The following is a 22,089-nucleotide window of genomic DNA, read 5'->3' on the forward strand; positions in this document are numbered from 1 at the left end:
ACATGGTTCTTATTTCTCATGGTTGTTCGTACAACTCGTAGCAGAGTTTAATTAACAGCTCTTTGTCCAAATTTGTGTAAATAGCATGTAGCCATAGTTTGATGATTAAATATAGACATAATTAAAAATACGTCTTATTTATATATCTCCCATAATTTGGATCATGGTCATATGTATTGTTTATGTCTGTAATTATAAAGGTAGTCCACATTAGATTACGTCATTTACCGAGTTTTTCATTAAAATCAGAACACTTTGAATTTTAAGCTTCAACCTGATATAATTTATTTATTAATAATAGAATTTCAACGAAATTAATACTATAAATAGAATGATGTCTGAGATCTGAGTATCGTTAATGAAGGGGATCTTAGCGGCAGTGATAGCTTCTAGGCGACGGCGGAATGTCTGCCACTCACTGCGGATGTAGTCCTCTGACATTGAGTTCAATTACACGGTGACAGTGGCTTTCAGGGCTTCTGTATTTGGATGATAGAGACTGCAGAACTTCCCCTCCACATGTACCCAAATGGTGTAGTCGAGGAAGTTGACTTAAGGCTGTACAGTGCCTAAAGTATCGAAAAAGAGTTCAAAAGTACTCAAAGTAGTCTGAAAACGGAAAAAGGGGTTTATTCTATTGATAGAAGTGACCTTTCCATCCTCAGAAGGATATATCCTCCGACTTTTTTGTTAGCTCTCTGTACAGTTTTGTGTGAAACACCAAAATCCCTTGAATGGGCATTAATGTACTTGAGGGGATTGTCCTGTGCAGTTTTCTATAACACCTCTAGGTATGTTTATCCTTTTAGATTAAGTCCTTCTTCCTCTCCAACGTTTCGGACTTGCTGAAGGTGTAGAATGTGGTCTTGGAGACGCCCAATTTAAACTAGTCCGAGAATGGAAATTCGTCGTTCACGTTCAAGTGTCATTTTCTCAACTTGTACGTAATCTTGAGAGTTCAAGTTTTTTTTGTTTTGTAATTAATTGTTTATGTTCAATAAATTGAAATATGAATTAATTTCCATCGCTCAATCTTAATTAGTCAGTGTGCCGATTTTAACCTACCACCAAGTCCAATAACAATGGAATTTTCTTCAAACAGAGTCCACCCACGACAGAATATATTCAAGGAACAGGGCCGTGGCTAGATTTTTTCTTTCAGCTGGTATTTTTATACAATGTATGGACAAAAACCTTGCAGTAACAAGTTATACGATTTTATTCCTGGTATTTTTAATAAAAAAACTTTATTACGCAACCAAACTTCAGCCGAAACAAAATAAAACAAGTTTTTTGTTGATCCCGTGTAATTGTAAACACGTGGAGCAACAACATAAAAGACAACGTGTGTGTGATCTCTATTGTGCTGGTATCAGTGGCTATACCGTTGGCATCTATAACTAGACTGCTTACTAAATCAAAAAGTCAATTACAGGCCCATTCAGCTAAGAAGAACCAAAAGTTATTCAGCAAAAATAACAATAGCTTACTTCTGCCTTGCTTTCATGTGGTCTTCCACCGGCCTGACCTTAACCCCACGGAATTTACAGTTTGGGGTGTGTTGGGGAAGAAAGTCTGCCCCAACTTTGATCCAAATTTTGGGTTCCCAGCCGCCATCATGACACCATGTATACGGTCTTCACTGTCAAGAGCTCTCAATCTGTTCACTGGCATGTGTAGGCCATTATTTCTTGTGAAGGAGGCCATAATGAATAAAAATTATAGCTAAATTTAGTGTTTAAACATATGACAAATTGATTTTGATTTGTTTTTTCTTGATTCCATAAAAATCACGTTCTTTGTCATTTAGTTTAGTATTACAAGTTTTGTGTCCCCCTCTGTAAACCAAAACGAAAATTGTATTTATGTAAACATCATCAAATTTCTGAATAATCCCTAATCCATCCCTTTTAAAAATCCCAAGGACATGTGGTAAGTACTTTTGAATTGCCCTGTGTTTTTGTTCTGAAAAAGTATCGAAATATCAATACAAATTTTGGTATCGGAACAGTTTTGAATATATTGGTATCGTGTCAACAATTTTTAGGGTCCTCACTGTATAAATACAAAATTTTGACCAGAAACTTTTTTATAAGAGACCAAAAACTTTTTAGGAAAATTTTATATAATTTTTTGTGCAAAAGTTATAATTTGGTTTCAAAAATGTCCACATTTAAAATTTCTTATGCAAAACGAACCTTTTATACGTTTAAAAAAGTGGGAGTGAGGTTAATTACTCATAGGCCCCTATGATTTAAGTGCCATTGACGGGGTTCTAAAAGAAGGTGTTTTACGAATAGATTTCAAAAATACACTTAAAATTCACATCGAATAATATTTAGCTATATTGATTGATTTACTGATGTTCATGTTAGTTTATTCTCAGGATAGAACACAGTGTCACGTCATTTAAGAAAATATATATATATGTATTGTATTTTGTTATCATCTGGGCATGTTTCTGCTATTTTTTTAGCTCATCAGTGTTCTGAACTTTTATTGAAGAGGTTGCCATCCTGCAGTGGAACCATTTTTAATTTTGATTTGTGAAGAGATTTCCGAAGAGTGTGTTCGAGGCCTCGACAACATTTTCATTAGAATTGGACCCAAGACGTTGAACGAATAAGCTTGATGGAGTTTCCTTTATAGGGCTTACATTGATAGAATTAAAACTTACTTCAACGGCACGTCACGGATATATCTGACGTTGAATGTTTTTAATTTAATTTTTAACTCTGAATTGGTCTTGCATTCAATTCAAAAAAGATCTTTTTTTTTCTAAGAAACAATAACGTAACTTCTCTCAGATATTTAATCAAAACATTTATCTGCTATACATTAATGTAAATATTATTTGGTATGAAGTTTAAAAGTATTTTGGAAATTTAAGGGCAAAAGTGTCTTTATCCCGCTTAAAACAAATTTACATTTTTTTTTAAACACCCTATATAATATCACTAAGGAATTCCATCACTAATTTTAATTCTAAGCCAGCATCCGGTCAATCGGGTTTTTTGCAAGCTGTTTACCGGTTCAATACGAAATTACTATTTAAACACTGCTTAAATTATCCGCTAGTTGTAAGCATCATAGCTATCTTGAAAAACTTTGACCCTCATTCCAATAAAAGTGAATTTATTCACAGAAAATTATCAAATTTTGACTCTGTGATTTATATCACAGCTTTTGTTCATTTTCCAACATCAACCTTCTCTGTAAATTTATTTAATTAGCATCTTTGATATTTTGTTTTGTAATATAGTCTTAAAAAGCATATACTAAATTGATAATAGGACCTGTACTTACAGTGTTAGTATGTAACAAAAAAGCATTCACGCGCCGATAACGTAGCTTGTCAAATTTCTGAGCATCCACTAACTATAAACTAAATTGTTCTATATAAAACAAGCCAGAATAAAAAAAAAATTAAAAGTTTTGCACTTGTTAATGATGATGAAATACTCTGAACAATTTTAAATATATATTTTTAGTCAAAAAGTAGCGATAAGTAGCCAAAAAAAATGTTGCTCATAATAATTTTGAATTTATTATACAGAAATTACAAATAATACTAAAACCCAACTGATTTTAGGCCTTTTTTCCCCTTTTTCTTTTGAGGAAAGGTTGCGAGTATATTTGATCATGTGTTCAATGTTGTTATGACTATAATTCTTAAAATAACTAATAAATATGTTGTGATAGTAATAACATTGTATTATTCATAGTCAAAATGTAACTGTAATCCGATATATATTTTACAAAGCCCAAACATCGGGTAACAAGCTCATAATATTCCGTAGTTGTATCCGTTTAATTTTGCATTCAGATCTGTATCTGAAAGTTGGAGTACCCGAAATTTACTCGATTATTCAAGTCTAAAGATTCCCACCAGGACGGATCCTAGAAAATATATATCCGTCTTATGTGTATATCAAACAAGGACATAGGTAGGCAATACTCCGTTGCCAATCCTTAATTCTATTCTCATTCCAACAAGGAATTACAATTATAACTCAGCAACAAATCCTCAAGGTTACTTTCTGTCATTCATGAATCATGAGATCAAACACTCGAGGTTATATTTTATTCTTAAATGTTTATAGAAAATAAAAACCATTGTTAAGTTTGCCAACAACGGAAAAACTTGCACTCTAAATAATGTATAGGATCTTCAACCCTAAATATAAAAAGTAAATTGTGTAGAAGTTGCAATTTGTACAAGTTTTTACTTGCAAACTCAGATTTTATAAATGTTGTCTAAAAAACATGAGACGAAGCATTCTAAATGAAAGGTTTTCGTTACTTGAGACTATATATGACAGCGTAAGGAAATAAAAACGGTACGTTCCATGTAGGATAAAGCCGGAGTTCTCAACTAGTGTGCCCCAGAGGTAGTGGGTTTGGATTATTGTTTCATTATTATAACTTAGCAAAGTGAACAGGTAAAACAAAATTAGGTAAGATGCAATCTCCTGCAAAACCAGGAGGTTAAATAGAATATGTAGTATTTTGGTTATTAGAGCAAATCTACATCCCAGAGCTTATACTCATCTATTTGGTAAGTTGTGCCTTGGAAATGTTTTGAAAACACAGGTGTGCTGTCAATTGTGATAAGGTTGATAACCTTTGCTTAACAGATCCTAGAATATAGTCCACGATCCAACTAACTCTGATTTTTTGTGGTAAGCCGTAAATGTTCTGTTTCTTTTCCTCCAAACAGTGTTCCAAACATTGATTGGTTGAATTCAACTTAGCTCTTGTTAAACTGTGAATACGGGTCATTTATTAGTAAAACCATAGATGATCTGATAGAACTATTATCAGAGAGCAGTTTGAAGTTGTAGCTCACAAATGGAAACCTTGCTTCATTCTGTATACTGGCTGCCAGTCAAAATTTACCTGTAAAAATGAGCAATACATGTATCCTTTAACCATCACCTATTTGTGTAAGTCATAGTTTTCCATTGTAACTGTGTCAAAATTAAAGACTAGGAACAAACTAAGGTCAAATTTACAAGCTCGTTTGCATGTCATCCTTTCACCCATCCCACACTAACGTGATAACTATTTCCCAGAGACAAGCCCAAGTGTCTAACGGAGGGTAAACAAAATATGTATTTTGGTCATTCTACAGACAGTGCCACAACTCATATCCATATGAGGTAATAACAGCCTTCACGCGGCGGCGAAAATCCTTGCATGAGTTTATGATGAACTTCTCAGACAAGTTGTTCCACTCCTTCACAATGGCAGTCCTCAGGGAGTCACGTTCGGGTGATATGTCTGGTTAGTCTCCCTCTCCAAAGCGCCCTACAAAGTAAAGTCCAACAGGCTCAAATCTGGCGAAGATGATGGACACATGTCCTTGAAACAAAATCAGCCATGTTGTCGGCGCAGAAATTCTAACATTTGGCTGATGTTTGTGGTCCACACATAGTTGTCATCTGGATAGGCGGCCTTAAGCCATTGCAGTATGGTGAACCTCAGTACCTTGTAGTAGGCCTCTCCGATTTTCTCGCCAACCTTAAAAAAGAAGGGAGGCATCTTTTTGCCGTCGGACGCCACGACCTCCAGGACCATTGTTTAGGCCTTTTTTTTGTACAGAACAACCCTTCGACACATCTGGTGATCCCCCCAGCCAACAGTCGTTCCCACGGTTGTAAACCTTGTCCACGATGAAAATCTTCTCGTCAGAGAAATTTTTTACTGTGGATCCATTTGCCTTGATCCACGCACGAACTTTCTTGTACCTCCACAGTCTCCATGCCATCAACAGGTGGCATGGGGTCCTTGTGTAAGAGAACAACCCCAAGACCTCCTTCACAGCCCTCCTGATTGTCCCCTCGTCTACGTCAAACTCGTTAGAGAGGCGATTCATGGATTTGTGGGGTCTTCCTTGATCTTCTTCTTCAGGTACCCCAGAAACTCAGAATCCCTTTTCAAGCTGTGTCCCCTACTTCCTTCTTTCCTTGAGAGGTATTTTCCATCCTTTTTGCTTCTTGCTCACTCGTTATGAAAGATTTGAGAAATGTTTATTATTGTTTACTTATACAAAAAGCACAGGAGATTCAGAATACAGGTGTGCGCGTCTAAAACGGAACAATCCTTTAAATTTTACGCCATGCACAAATATTCGTAATTTTATTGATTTGAAACCGGTTGATACTTCGAGGCAAGGGTTTTGACTAGTTATCAACAAAATTCCAGTAAAATCAAATATCAACAGTGAAACAACAGCCGATAATATGGAAAAACGTCGAGTCACTATTTTGAAATTTTCCGCGCGGGAAAAACTCCCACTGAAATTGCCAAGGTTCTGCAGTGCAGCCACCGTTTACTGTATGGTAGCCAAAGGGACTCCTGAGGTGACCACAAGATCTAAGTCAAGGCCTTGAAGGTCGGACGAAATGGTTACTCCCGTGAAAAAGTATGTCGAGGACAAGAGAGGCAAGGTCGCCGTCAGTGGCCTTTCCAGTGAGTTCAACGTCAGCAGAAGAACCATGGACCGGCTAGTTAAAAAAGTTCTTGGCCTTAAGGTCTACAAGAGAACCCCTCGTCAAGTCCTCCAGCCTGTAGAAAAGGAAACTGCCTTGCAAGATCGAAGATTCTTCTCAACAAGCTTAAGAAAAAGGCTTCAATCGCCTGATTGCTCGCCACTTCACTACGCAGTATTTGGGATTTAAAATGCCAGAGCCAACCTCTACCAGAGCTTCATTGCTAAGTCATGCAGCAAGTTCCAGTCCAGGCTGGAGTTGGTAGTGGAGAACATGGGCGGCCATATTGAATAGACATGTGTCTCATACTCTGATCTTTCATGTTAAATAAATTAATTCGTCAACCACTTTAAAAATTACAGAATTATTTAACTATTTTTAAAAATTTCGGAGTATTCAGTTTTAGACGTGCACACATGTATGTATGAAAAAATCATAAAACTTCTATATTTTAATTACATAATTAGCATTTATTAACAGTCAACGTTTTGCTTCCGAAGCCTGTATATTTGAATAATATTAAAATATTATCCCTGCACTAACACTAATTTAAATATAGAAAGTTCTCCAAAAAATCATATAACAGGCAGTTGATAGTAGCAATGGTCTTAATTTTGAAATACCATAAGTCTCACTCCTGCCTTTTTCTCGAACTCTTTTTTTTAGTTACAAACTACTCAACTCTAATGATCATTCAATTGTTGGGAAGAATTGACCGAAAAGTTGGCAAACTACAAACTGATTTTGGGTCTTTTTCCTGTTTGTTTTCGTATGAAAGGTTGCATGATAAAATACACGTGAGAACGTGTTATATAAGGCATTTTGAGCCACCAGGCTCACCAAAGGTAAGCGTCTCCTCAATGACCTGAAGAGCCATGGAGGAAGAATCATCTTCTTCTCCGACGAGCAGAACTGGACTGTCGACAGAAGCTACAATGTCCAGAATGACAGGTGGCTTGCCAAGGAAAGAGAAAAGGTCCCTGCGGTCTTCACCACAAAGTTCCCGGCCTCCGTGACGACCCTGGGTGACATCTGCAGCACCGGTGAGGTGATGCCTCCTTTCTTCTTCAATCCCAAGGAAAGGGTTAACGCGATAAGGTACTGCGAAGTCATGGAGGAGTCTGTCATCCCCTGGATGAAGGATACGGCCGCTGGGAGGGATTTCATATTCCAACAAGACTCAGCGCCCGCACACATCGCCATGAGGACCACTAACCTCTTCAACTCCCACGACATCCCTTTCTGGGATCGCAACACCTGGCCCTCCAACTCACACGACCTCAATCTGTGTGATTACTACTGGTAGGGGAAGTTGGAGAGGGAGGTGTGCAAGGTCAGCCACAAGAGCATCGCGGCTCTGAAGGGCTCCATTACGAGGGAGTGAAATGCTGTCGATTCCGCGGAAGTCATCAGGACATGCAAATCCTTTAGGGGCAGGATGAAGAAGATGGTGGCTGCTGAGGGAGGAAATGTTCAATAAATTTATTGTTTAATATCATGTCTAACTTTTTCATACTAACAAATACACTCCAAATTCCACTTTTATCTAGCAGGTTGAATTTTAAGATAGTTCCAATTTATCGTGGACACCCTGTACACGTGAGAACGTGTTATATAAGGCGTTTTGATACGAACAAATTGCAGTTTATAACTTGTCAACTTATAGACAGCTTATATGGAATAAAAAATATTAAATACCTTTTTCATTCCTTTGAGAGTTTCCCGAATTGGAGTTGAGGGAGGAGTTATTTTCAGATAGTTTCAGGGATCGAAAGAGACTTAAATTATTTGTAACTGCTTTCTAAAAATAAAAGATAATAAGATCAAAGGGTAAACAATAAGTATATCATGTTATGAGACGTGATTCAGGACTTACAGCAGCAGAGGCCCATGCCAAATGTTCCCGTTTAGGTCGAAATGAAACTGAGTCATCATAGCGAACAAGAAGAGTTATTTTTGCAGTATATAAGTTCTTAAAGATATTTCGCTCACAGTTTCGGACTGAGAGAAGACCAAGTCCAGGACAGAGACACCCGTACTCCAAGAACTTGCATTGTCATCTAGAAATACATAAGTTTAATATTAATAGTAGCATTAAAAAAAAGAGTCACAGCTGGAGTTGTAAGCTATGTGCATTTACTCATGTGTGAATATTTTTTTGTACTTGGTAATCTGAACTTCTTGTTTTTTTTTCAAAGCTATTATGATTATTCTTTAATTCTTGAGGAAATAACGGAGTTATACATAATATGTTGTGATAAAAACCAGGTTTATATTTTAGCTCGCCCGGCTTTGTTTTTTTAGAATTTGTCATCTGAAGAATGAGTTGTCTTTTCTTCAGCTGTTGTCAGTATTATTTAACCCTTGAGTAGTGAGCTTCCACTCTTACTACTTTCAAATATGTTCAAAGCCAGATACAATATTCGTGTGTTCTCGTAAACAACAGAGAGTAACCCTGAGGATTTTTTGCAGACTGATAATTGTAAGTCCTGGTTGAACTGATAGTAGAATTTAGGATCGGTATCGGAGTAATTCTTGCCAACAGCTTATGTATTTCCTTCTCCCTCTTCCTCTCTTTTGACAGATGATTGCATATGATATAATGAAATGTCTTGACAGCTCAGCTATTCTTCAAATTGTCAGGGTTACCATGTTGATTTTCGTTTGTTTTTTTACCATGCTCAAAAATAAACACATCCCGTATCATATTCCATTTCAATGTGGTAAAAAAGAGACAGAAAAACCAAAATGGTAACCCTGACAATTATCTTAATCCTTGGAAGAAGAGAAGCTTAGCTACCATGACGTTGTATAATATGACCTACCAGCTGCCGTGAGAGGAAAGAAAAAAAAACTCTCACTCCATATCGAGTAAGAACATAGGCAGGAATTACTCCGTTGTTGATCCTCAATTGTAGCCTGAGTCCTTAGGGTACTTACTCGTATAACTTACCAACAAACCCTCAATGTTACTTTCTGTCATTCATGAGCACACACAGTCGTATTTACGCTTTTTACTTAGAAGTTTTAGAAAGTTAAAAGCACCGTTTATTTTGGCAACAACATCAAAACTTGTACACAGAAGAAAATGATTCGGATTTACAACCAGAATGTTAAGGATTTTTTTCGACATCGGAAAAATTTAGTCATATGTCATTGAGTCATATGTTCCTGCATATGACTGGGACGTACATTTTTTATTGCGTAACCTTTATCAGTGCCCTAACTAAGGGGAGGGCATTAGTGGGCTGTGCCGCCAATAATTATACTTCCCCTCCCCCTCAACCGAAGGTTAAACATAATTTAACTAAAATTGACAAAAATAAATATTTCAAATCTTGGACTTTTATCAAAAAAATATGGAATGACGTAGCTCAATGGACATCGCACTCGAAATGAATTATTCTCTTCAATACAATGTGCGTCTCAATTGTTCCTATAGAAGTAAATATACTTGATATACCAGGACTGCTTTAAGCTTAGTTATCTTGTCAAGCAATAAAAATGAAATGAAGAGAGGCTTGAATAATCTACACTTCATGGTAAATGATTTATATTTTCTATAAAATGTATGTAGCATGTTGATTTTCTGTTAGAAATCCAAGACGCCCATTGTCTATATATGTACGTAATCGTATTAATGTCTAAGGATCAGACAATTAAAACAAGAAAGAAAATATTATCATATATATCCCGGGGTTACTTCACTAACATCAATTTTTACTGCATATTTTGTCGTCAACCGTCGATTTTTTTTCTCACTGATCAGACGTCGTCACCTTCATTGTATCACGCAAAACTTCCTCCCAAAATAAACAAAAAAAAGGCCATCAATTATTCAAATATTAGGGAGAACGTGTTCGTAAATTGATTCCATTTTTCCCAGCTGGTGCAAATTTGAACAAACTATCTAACAAACAAAAATCAACTGCATTTTTCCAAGAGAGTGCGCTAAAGGGGTGCCATACAGAGCATCCTACCCTATATATTTATGTTGTTATTCATTTTCAATCATTTTACGTCAAAAATGGGCTAGAATTCTTTTGTTAGAGGGAGATGTTAATACCCCCACTATTGATAAAATTTTAGCCCAACTTTCCAGATGCAAGAGGATCTCTTAAGCACTCTAGAAAAACCAAAAATCGGTCTATTTTCAAAGTAATAGAATAAAATCCGAAATGTTATGATCATTCAAGCCTTTTTATGCTTAAAGCAATAGTTATGTAACATTTTAAGTGTATTAAGTACAGTTTTAAGGTCATATAAAAGGTCAACTTCTTCTAAATTTTTATTCGAGTGTGTGTACTAGGGTGTCCAATTATGAGTGTGACAAGTTCTCAGTACCACTAGACTATCATTGACAAAATGAATTATATATACATATATATTTCGTAATATTAAAATCCTCCATAGTATTTTACTTGAAAATGTATTAAAATTTATGGTATGGCTTAGTTATATTTTATTAAAAGCGTAGCTATAAATTTGTATTTCTATATGATAGCCAAATTTTTTCATAAATATAATAAAATGGCCAATATATATATATATTGTGTTCCTGTCCTTCTAGAAATGGAGCATAAATATTATTACTTTGTTTATTTGTAATTGAAATGAATAAATTATAAAATAGCCATGACGTAACAAGTGAGACGAGGGAATTAATAGCTGACAGCAAAATAGGTAGGGGATTTTGTGTTAGTCAGGTAACACCTTGATTAATGCTTTAAAAGTTGATTGGTTGAAGTCAAATTGCTTCTTGTTAAACAAAGAACAATTTCCAACAAATATTATAAATCTATACTTCTATCGTTGGCCTTATTTTATTTCCAAAACCTTTTCTACCCAAAGATACAGAAAAATTGACTAAAATGATAACTTAGAGCTTTCTGGCATTGTTTACCCCTTAATAACAAAAGTAATTAAAGTTCAATGTTCAAAACACTGATAAAGAGAGAAAAAACAGAAAAATCAACAGCCGATAATACAATACAATGTTATTTTTTAATTTAGTGTGGTAAAACCTTAGCTAATAGGCAAATGATAGGTCCTAGTTATAGTCATATTGATAAACTCTTTTCTGGAAAATCAATATAAGAAATAGCCCCAGATTACAGGTAAAAATATATATCCTGTACGTAATTAGTCGTCAGTGAACAATTTTTATTTTCTTTAATATTCAGAAGTATCAATTTTTATCTGTATATTTGTTATATATCTATCATTGTTGACGCAAAATTTTGAATCTACGTGTGATGGATGAGCAAACAAAGTAGTTTATAGTTTAATATGTCGTCATCATAATTTATCTAGAATACTCTTCAAGAAATGCTCACGGTTATGTCATATATAGTTATAACTTATTTATTTTGCTAGTGCTCTAACTCATCCGTTGGGATGACATTTTTTTCTCAGAGTACGAAGAGCTAGAGATTTGGTACTACTGAATTAAGATCCTTATTATTATTTTAGAACGAAATATATACAATTCAAAAGTAAAGCAATATTGAAAAAAAATATGTAGCTTCGTATTTTTCTCCTATTTATATTAGTTATATTTTATTCCAATCTTTTCCGAATCATTTCGAAGGATTTTACTACAGATTGAATTTAATTTTTATTTATTAATATTTGGCTCGGACAACAAAAGATAATTAAATATAATATTAATAAACCATGTCTGTATATCCTTCATTGTTGGGTGGTTTCTGAGCAGCAGCGGCCTGTTGCACCTGCTGAGCATGAATATTACCACCCCGGCGAGAAGCTAGATATTCAAACATGGAAGATGAATGATTTGATAGTGTTCGTTCCAGACTACAAGGCATAGGATCCGTCCAAAAAAAATCATGATTTAACGCAGAGTCTGAATCCATTCTTCGAGACGGATCTAATCCAAGAAGTTTATCAATCAAATCGCACGCATAAGGATCCTTGACATAAGGCTTTAGCCTTTCTTTTACTCTTCTTTTAGAGCTCTTGGGAAGTTCCATTTTGTTATATAGGTCTAATTTTTCGATTCCCCTCCATACCTCAGGAGTCAAAGCACCACAAAGTTGAGCAATGAGCGTCAATTGATGTTGTTCCGTATTGCCTTGCATAATAGGAGATCGAGTCCACATTTCCGCCATAATACATCCAGCACCCCAAAGGTCAACAGGAGGACCATAGTTCCTTTCACCTAATAAAAGTTCTGGAGGTCTGTACCACAATGTAACAACTCGATTAGTGTAACGATTGGGCTGGCCATTTTTATTTATACTAATTGCTCTAGCGAGTCCAAAATCTGCCAATTTTAAAACTCCTTGACGAGTGATAAGAATATTGGCTGCTTTCATATCTCTATGAATAATTTTATTTGCATGAATGTAGAAAAGCCCTTCAAGGATTTGTTGCATCACCTTTTAATTTCACCAAGAGAGAATTGAACTTTCACATTGGATAGGAGACCAGCTAGATCATGCTCACAAAACTCGAAAACAAGGTAGAATGTAGTTTTGTTATGACGGCTGTACTGTTGACATATTTCATAAAGGTTGACAATATTGTCATGCTTTAAAAGTTGGAGAATACGAATTTCCCGGAGGGCTGTGATGGGAAATCCTTCTTTTTCATTTTCCATGAGCACTTTTTTCAGAGCTACAATTTTACTTTTATCTGCTCGAAGTCTCGCTTTAAACACTTCGCCAAAAGTTCCTTGACCTATTTTAGTCATTTTTTCATATTTATCCACTTTGGTGCAGTATGGAAAAATACTGTTCTCGATATAACGATCCTTATCAGCGGCAATTATTCCTTTTTGAGATGAATTTGGAATATTCGATCCATTATACTGGACTGTCGTCATCTTTATTCAATCTACTCTCTTGATAACTTTGTGATGTGATGATAAAACTGGTCAGAATATTAGCTCCTTCTTTCACGACTTTTTAACCCAAACTGATTTAGAAACAAATACAGATATACTACTACTTGACTGGTCGGCTAATTAATTGTGTGTAGCTCATACCTGCAGATGCTACTGTTCCATTTATTAATCCATTAATTAATTGGCAAACTATGTTATTACATTCAAGAGTTTGCTCATGATAATTCAACAATAGGGATTTTTCCTTTATTTTTTAAATCCCTTCATTGATTTCACAATTATGTTATACATAGTCAGTCATGAAAATCCAGTTTAGAATGGGCATTTTTTTTTTTTTTTAAACATGATAATTTGAAGAAAATTTTGGAGGAAAGAAAGACTAACGCTCAAGTCGTTATTGCTCAAGATCAGTTGTTCACCTGCATAATCTTTTGGCCGAGGTATATTTTGCAAAATAAAATATGGTTGCAGGTGACAATTTCCTATCATACAATAGTTTGATCCTTTGAATACAATATAAACTTCAATCAAATTGCACATGATTATAAATTATTTGCAATATGCCGGATTTTTCTAATTGCCCGTAACTTATATATATAGGTTGACGGATGAATAAGAAATGGTATTCGGTCCTTTAGGTAACAGAGTAGCCTAATATAATAAATTATGAAATAGCCACGACGAATCAAATGAGATGAGTTTATCGACACCTGACAACAAATAGCAAAGTAACGCCATGATGAGAAAGTATCTTTCAAAAACGACTATTTTTAAGAATCAATGATTCAGAGACCTCAAATATCCTTTGTACTTATATTATATTTGTAATATGCAAAAATAAATAGTAGCAAAGATTGTTGTAATAAAATGATTCTAGTTTATTGTTGGTTCTGATGCAACATGGCTGTTCAAAGAGCATTGACTTTTTTAATAACAGTTGTTATCAATGAAAAGGATAAGAGCTAGAACATGCAGAGATCCCAAATTCTATTTAGTTAGGCACTAAACGATGAAAGTGTAAGAATGCTTTGACTAATAGAAGAATTCTGTTTTTATCAATTAACAAATTTGGATTAAAAGGGAAGGAGAAGAACTGGAATCTTGTCCTTATCTGAAGCCGTATACAGCTTTGAGAATATAGTTTTGCCTCCAACCCTCAGAGTGAGAGAGAAGTCTCCTATATATCTTCATGTACAAATTATAAATACCTAACATGGATTCCCAAAGCTGACGGTTAACCTATTGAGTATCCGTTATTATCCGGACAGTCAAAAAGTCTTCGAACATAATGAACGTAGAACAATTAATTACACCTAGCGGCTTTAGAGGAAATTCTAGGGATATCTTTTTGTAAAATTGGAACTTGTTTATAACTCCTTAGAGAACATTATTTTATTAATTTGAGCACCATTGACCTTAATCACGATCTTCACGCAACACTGGAACACTTTGCACAAGTTGACGACGTTATGTTTCGACATTGATCACCACTCTTTCTCAACCGATTGCTTTAGGAACTTAATTATGTGGTGACATTGTGTGCTGGTTCATCTTTAAATTTGCCACCAGATTCTATAATAAAGGGGATTCAGGTCAGGACTCTGCGATGGCCAGACATCCTTCTGCCAGAAATCCTTGTTAGTCAATCTGTATCCAACAGGGAACAAAATTGGCTTCTTTTTGTGACCTTTAGATGCAACAATGTCGGGAATCATGACTGAGACGTGATGCTATACACTTCGAGGAGGTTGCAGTTGACTTCTTCAAAACATACAACCCGTTCTTTTTACCTATTGTATAAGGGATTCACTCTAAATATCTACTCGTCCGAGAAGAACAAAATTTTTGTTTCCGTGATATCTCAGGTAATTTTATAATTTTTCGCTTATTGAGTGAGCAAGGGTGGTTCAATATGTCGGAGAGACTTGCCACCAACTTTTTACGGCATTAGACACCGTGGAAAGTCTCGCCGATCGCTTCTTCGCCAAGTCCGTCATCGTCATTTTGGATTTTAAAAAATGTTTGTTTGCCGTTTCAGGCTTTAATTTGATCGACCTTCTGCTTCTATGACAATCAATAATGTCTTCACAATCGTTGACCTTAGCCCTAACCCTCCAAACAATGGTTCTTCAGACATTAAGGGTCTTTACATTATCTGAATTGATAAATCCGGCGCGGACTACACGAGCAACTTCTTACCTTTTTTGCTCAAAATTGTTAATATTTAACCTAGAAACTTGATAAATAAGGCCTTCAAAATGTAAACAATCAACTGTTCTTTTTTGCAAAGGAAAATTTTCCATTAAAATTAATATAAATCTTCCAAAACGCAATTAAAGTTCCAAAACTTTTTGACGGCACAGTATTGGTCAGTGACTCACATTAACAAAGAGCACCGTTTCTTATGTATGTAAGCCTAGGGAAACACTTTTGTTTGCAAAATCATCAACAAAACATCATCAAACAAAACCGTTTGAGTTTGTTATTGATCTCTTATGTAGGTACTAGCAGCACACACATAAAGGAGCATAGTATAATTTGCTCTCGGATGCCAATCATAAATAATTCATATACATACATACATTTACAATAAAACGCTGGTTTGTAAAAATTAATTAACTAACGCAAGCAATTTGCATTTTTTTTCGCAATGTGTGAGTAGAAGCGACCGCAAGGGTTGTCTGGAGGGGTGGTATCCCCCAAAAAAAAAAAAGCAACTTTTGATTTACTAGACAACTTAATATTTGAATTTTTTTTTTTCAAATTCAAACAAAATAAATTTCTTTTTCAAAAAAATTAACTTTCTGTAAATATCTCAGGATTTTTGAAATTTTGTCTTTAAAACATGTAATATCTGATTTTTTTTTAAATGTTATTATTGAAATTTAATTTTTGAAATTTTTTTCCAAAAAATTATTTTTTTGTTAACAGATGTTGATTTTTGAAAAAATTTCGTAAAAATTTTTTTGTCGTTAGCCGTGAATTTTGAAATTTTTCCCAAAAATTTAATTTTTTGTGTATAGATATAGATTTTTTAAAAATCGAAAAAATATATAATTTATGAAAAAAAAAATATATATTTCAAATTTTTTTTTTTAATTGTTTTCCCTAAAATTTTAAAAATATTCAAATGAGCCCCATTTCAAAGAAAACTAGCACTAGAGGTATTTGGATGTTTTTTGGAAGTATTTACAACTGGAGGAGATTGACGCAATTGATGCAATAATTGAAATGTGTGAGATGCAATGTAATAAATGCATCTTTTCGTGAAAACCTCAGTTTCACGCCTGATAAAGAACTTTCAAATTCAAATGGAGATTAAACATGGTTGAGGGGCACCTTTCAATACAAGAAATTATAAGTTCTTTACAAAAAAAAAATGCTAAAGTAAATAGAGCCCCTGGTTCATCTAGTTTTTTCTTTAAAATATACAGAGGTGGCAGAAGTAGTTACACAAAACCTTAACGCTCCATAATTTAATTTTTTTAATTGAACAGAGTTTTTTTTTAACTATAATAATAAGCAGGGAAAAAGTTATGTACACTGTCTACTCGATTAGCATTTTCACGAACTCCAGGCGACAACAAAAGTGTGGGAACATGCAAGTGACCTTAGCCGTGGTGAAAGTGGCTAGGGAATCGACAGCTCACAACAAAATACATACGGTATTTTTGGGTTACTGAGGTAACGTCGTGATCAGTTTTTAAACGTTGATTGATTGCATTCAAATAGTATCTCTTTAAACAACATAACAATTTCCAAGAATTATTATAATTCTATAGTTTGGAAGAAACGGCATTTCGTCGTTGAATTTATTGTATCTCGAGACCTTTCCACTCCAAAGATACAGAAAAAAGGACCAAAATGAGTTGATAGCTTTTGGGCAATTCTTCCAGTATTAAAGAACACTATCAAAAAATTGCACAAAATTCATAAATTCAGACAAAATTTTAAATCAAAAAATTAGCAAAAATAGCAAAAATATAGGAGATAAACATGCAAATACTGTTTGAATATTTATCTCTTGGATAGATAAAATTCAAAATACAACGTCCCTACTCCTGTACACAAGCGAATCCTTGATTATTTGGCAATCCTTGAGATGAATCACCACTCCTCCTTTTGTCGTATTAAACACACTCCCAACAAAATAACAATTATTTTTATGCACAAGAACAGCATATGCTCAACTTAGTACAGTTTGATCCCCTGATTTGAATTATGGTCTTTTTATCTCTCTCATAGCCTCGTGGCCTTCAGAAAAGCCCATAAATTGTTTGTTATTTTTAAGATTCAAAGCTGTTTTACGCCCTCATTGTTAAAGATAAGGCTAAATTATGTTAATATATTTTAAAGCTGAATGTTAAATAATTTTAAAACAATTATTAAAATGGCTGCATCATACTTTTAACTTAAATTATATTTGTTTAAAGTGGGAAATAGGTACTCTTTATTCAGAGGCACATAGCTACAAGACGAATAGATTCAAAAACTTTAAAAGTATCCCATTGGATAGCTGAAAATATAAACTTTGATTTAAAAAAATGAGACTCTTCAAAAACGCTCTTTATCGTAGTCAATTTGAGATAAGGCCGAGACAATATTTCATATAGCTCATTTTTGAATTGATTTCATAACAAAAGTCCATAAATATTCGTATGCCCCAACTACAAGAGATAGAAACAAAGAGAGAGAAAAAGAAAAAGGAGAGAAAGAAAAGATATATTTTACAATTTGTTATAACATTAAGCCTCATGTCTCAAATGATATAAATTTATTATTTCAAGCTTCATGGACACAATAGGACCCATTGCATATCCGTAGTGAGTAAGGGATTCAAAAAACGGGTATTCAAGGGAGTCCTCCGAGCAAATCCTTTTTCTTTTTCTCTCTCTTTATTTTTATCTCTTTTCTTCTTCTCTGTCTTTGTTTCTATTTTTTCTAGATGGGGCAATTTATTATTATTAGATTAATTCAAAAATGAGTTTTTTTCTTGATATATTGTCGTGGGCTTAACCTAAATTTACAACGATTTAGAGCTTATTTGGAGAGGTTCTTTTTTTTAAATTAATTTATATTGGCCATGTCTGTATGAATTTGTCAATTCTTTGGTTCATATTATCAGTCAGCGGTTATTTCGCAAATAATATGACAAAAATCCAAAAAATAAATAAAATAATAATGTCAAAAACTCCTACATGGGAATTTTGTTCTAATATAACCTAATGAAGAGGAAATATCTTCCTATTATCAAACACCATAAAATATAGAAGTGTTGAATTTTAACGACAAATAATTAGAACGTCGAAATTTAAACTTTTGTTTCTCAAAAACTATACAATCACTCGATTCGAATTTTAGAGGATTATTTAAAAATGTGGGATGATTACATAACAATCTTTTATCATATCCTTGTTTGAAGTACAAAAGAATTGTTGCCACTTAACCCTTAAGTGTCTGACAATTTCAAATGTTTGACGATGCGTAACTTACCAATAAGTAGAATAATATTAATGGAAATATATTCAGCTTCGAATATTTCTTTGATATATATTACTTGTATGTTATACCCATTTTTCCCGAATCATTTCTAAGGATTTTACTATAGGTTGAATTTAATTTTTATTTATTAATATTTGGCTCAGACGATAAAAGATCATTAAATATAATATTAATAAACCATGTCTGTATATCCTTCATTGTTGGGTGGTTTCTGAGCAGCAGCTGCCTGTTGCACCTGCTGAGCATGAATATTACCACCCCGGCGAGAAGCTAGATATTCAAACATGGAAGATGAATGATTTGATAGTGTACGTTCCAGACTACAAGGCATAGGATCCGTCCAAAAAAAATCATGATTTAACGCAGAGTCTGAATCCATTCTTCGAGACGGATCTAATCCAAGAAGTTTATCAATCAAATCGCACGCATAAGGATCCTTGACATAAGGCTTTAGCCTTTCTTTTACCCTTCTTTTAGAGCTCTTGGGAAGTTCCATTTTGTTATATAGGTCTAATTTTTCGATTCCCCTCCATACCTCAGGAGTCAAAGCGCCACAAAGTTGAGCAATGAGCGTCAATTGATGTTGTTCCGTATTGCCTTGCATAATAGGAGATCGAGTCCACATTTCCGCCATAATACATCCAGCACCCCAAAGATCAACAGGAGGACCATAGTTCCTTTCCCCTAATAAAAGTTCTGGAGGTCTGTACCACAATGTAACAACTCGATTAGTGTAACGATTGGGCTGACCATTTTTATTTATACTAATTGCTCTAGCGAGTCCAAAATCTGCCAATTTCAAAACTCCTTGACGAGTGATAAGAATATTGGCTGCTTTCATATCTCTATGAATAATTTTATTAGCATGAATGTAGAAAAGCCCTTCAAGGATTTGTTGCATCACCTTTTAATTTCACCAAGAGAGAATTGAACTTTCACATTGGATAGGAGACCAGCTAGATCATGCTCACAAAACTCGAAAACAAGGTAGAATGTAGTTTTGTTATGACGGCTGTACTGTTGACATATTTCATAAAGGTTGACAATATTGTCATGCTTTAAAAGTTGGAGAATACGAATTTCCCGAAGGGCCGTGATGGGAAATCCTTCTTTTTCATTTTCCATGAGCACTTTTTCAGAGCTACAATTTTACTTTTATCTGCTCGAAGTCTCGCTTTAAACACTTCGCCAAAAGTTCCTTGACCTATTTTAGTCATTTTTTCATATTTATCCACTTTGGTGCAGTATGGAAAAATACTGTTCTCGATATAACGATCCTTATCAGCGGCAATTATTCCTTTTTGAGATGAATTTGGAATATTCGATCCATTATACTGGGCTGTCGTCATCTTTATTCAATCTACTCTTTGTTTAACTGTGTGATGTGATTATAAAACTGGTCGGAATATTAGCTCCTTCTTTCACGACTTTTTAACCCAAACTGATTTAGAAACAAATACAGATATACTACTACTTGACTGGTCGGCTAATTAATTGTGTGTAGCTCATACCTGCAGATGCTACTGTTCCATGTATTAATCCATTAATTAATTGGCAACTATGTTATTACATTCAAGAGTTTGCTCATGATAATTCAACAATAGGATTTTTCCTTTATTTTTAAATCCCTTCATTGTTTTTACAATTATGATATATATAGTCAGTCATGAAAATGCATTTTAGAATGGGAATTTTTTTTTAAACATGATAATTTGAAGAAAATTTTGGAGGAAAGAAAGACTAATGCTCAAGACTTTTTGCTCAAGATCAGCTGTCCACCTGCATAATCTTTTGGCCGAGGTATATTTTGCAAAATAAAATATGGTTGCAGGTGACAATTTCCTATCATACAATAGTTTGATCCTTTGAATCCAATTAAATTTTGAATACAATATAAACTTCAATCAAATTGCACATGATTATAAATTATTTGCAATATGCCGGATTTTTTCTCATTGCCCGTAACTTATATATATAGGTTGAGGGATGAATAAGAAATGGTATTCGGTCCTTTTGGTAACAGAGTAGCCTAATATAATAAATTATGGAATAGCCACGACGAATCAAATGAGATGAGTTTATCGACACCTGACAACAAAATATTTTTGTGATAGCAAAGTAACGCCATGATGAGAAAGTATCTTTCAAAACGACTATTTTTAAGAATCAATGATTCAGAGACCTCAAATATCCTTTGTACTTATATTATATTTGTAATATGCAAAAATAAATAGTAGCAAAGATTGTTGTAATAAAATGATTCTAGTTTATTGTTGGTTCTGATGCAACATGGCTGTTCAAAGAGCATTGACTTTTTTAATAACAGTTGTTATCAATGAAAAGGATAAGAGCTAGACCATGCAGAGATCCCAAATTCTATTGAGTTAGGCACTAAACGATGAAAGTGTAAGAATGCTTTGACTAATAGAAGAATTCTGTTTTTATCAATTAACAAATTTGGATTAAAAGGGAAGGAGAAGAACTGGAATCTTGTCCTTATCTGAAGCCGTATACAGCTTTGAGAATATAGTTTTGCCTCCAACCCTCAGAGTGAGAGAAGTCTCTATATATCTTCATGTACAAATTATAAATACCTAACATGGATTCCCAAAGCTGACGGTTAACCTATTGAGTATCACGTTATTATTCGGACAGTCAGAAAGTCTTCGAACATTTTTTTAATTGGAACTTGTTTATAACTCCTTAGAGAACATTATTTTATTAATTTGAGCACCTTTGACCTTAATCACGATCTTCACGCAACACTGGAACGCTTTGCACAAGTTAACGACGTTATGTTTCGACATTGATCACCACTCTTTCTCAACCGATTGCTTTAGGAACTTAATTCTGTGGTGACATTGTGTGCTGGTTCATCTTTCAATTTGCCACCAGATTCTATAATCAAGGGGATTCAGGTCAGGACTCTGCGATGGCCAGAAGTCCTTCGGCCAGAAATTCCTTTTGTTTTGCAATCCAATCCTGCACGAGTTTTGCCATATTTGTAGGATAGGTTTGTGATCTTGCAAACCTAGGGAAGTACTTTTGTTGGCAAAATTATCAAGTAATCCTTGTTAGTCAATCTGTATCCAACAGGGAACAAAATTGGCTTCTTTTTGTGACCTTTAGATGCAACAATGTCGGGAATCATGACTGAGACGTGATGCTGTACACTTCAAGGAAGTTGCAGTTGACTTCTTCAAAACATACAACCCGTTCTTTTTA

At 34.4% G+C, this 22,089-nt stretch overlaps 1 long non-coding RNA gene and 2 pseudogenes across 1 annotated transcript in view; all 3 read right to left on the reverse strand.

Moving 5' to 3' along the window:
- Positions 1–8,189: 8,189 nt before the first annotated feature.
- The window catches only part of LOC139906504 (uncharacterized), a 53,708-nt gene continuing 39,808 nt past the window's right edge, over positions 8,190–22,089 (reverse strand). Inside the window, exons 2-3 of the long non-coding RNA XR_011782064.1 lie at positions 8,371–8,554; positions 8,190–8,295 (exon numbers count right to left, since the gene is read on the reverse strand). This is a non-coding gene — a long non-coding RNA (uncharacterized lncRNA). The remainder of the gene's footprint in view (positions 8,296–8,370; positions 8,555–22,089) is intronic.
- On the reverse strand, positions 12,161–13,341 carry LOC121125609 (cyclin-dependent kinase 9 pseudogene; annotated as a pseudogene).
- Positions 18,935–20,213, reverse strand: LOC121125074 (cyclin-dependent kinase 9 pseudogene; annotated as a pseudogene).

The sequence above is a fragment of the Lepeophtheirus salmonis genome, chromosome 10, assembly GCF_016086655.4.
Source record: "Lepeophtheirus salmonis chromosome 10, UVic_Lsal_1.4, whole genome shotgun sequence".
Lineage (NCBI taxonomy): Eukaryota > Metazoa > Arthropoda > Copepoda > Siphonostomatoida > Caligidae > Lepeophtheirus > Lepeophtheirus salmonis.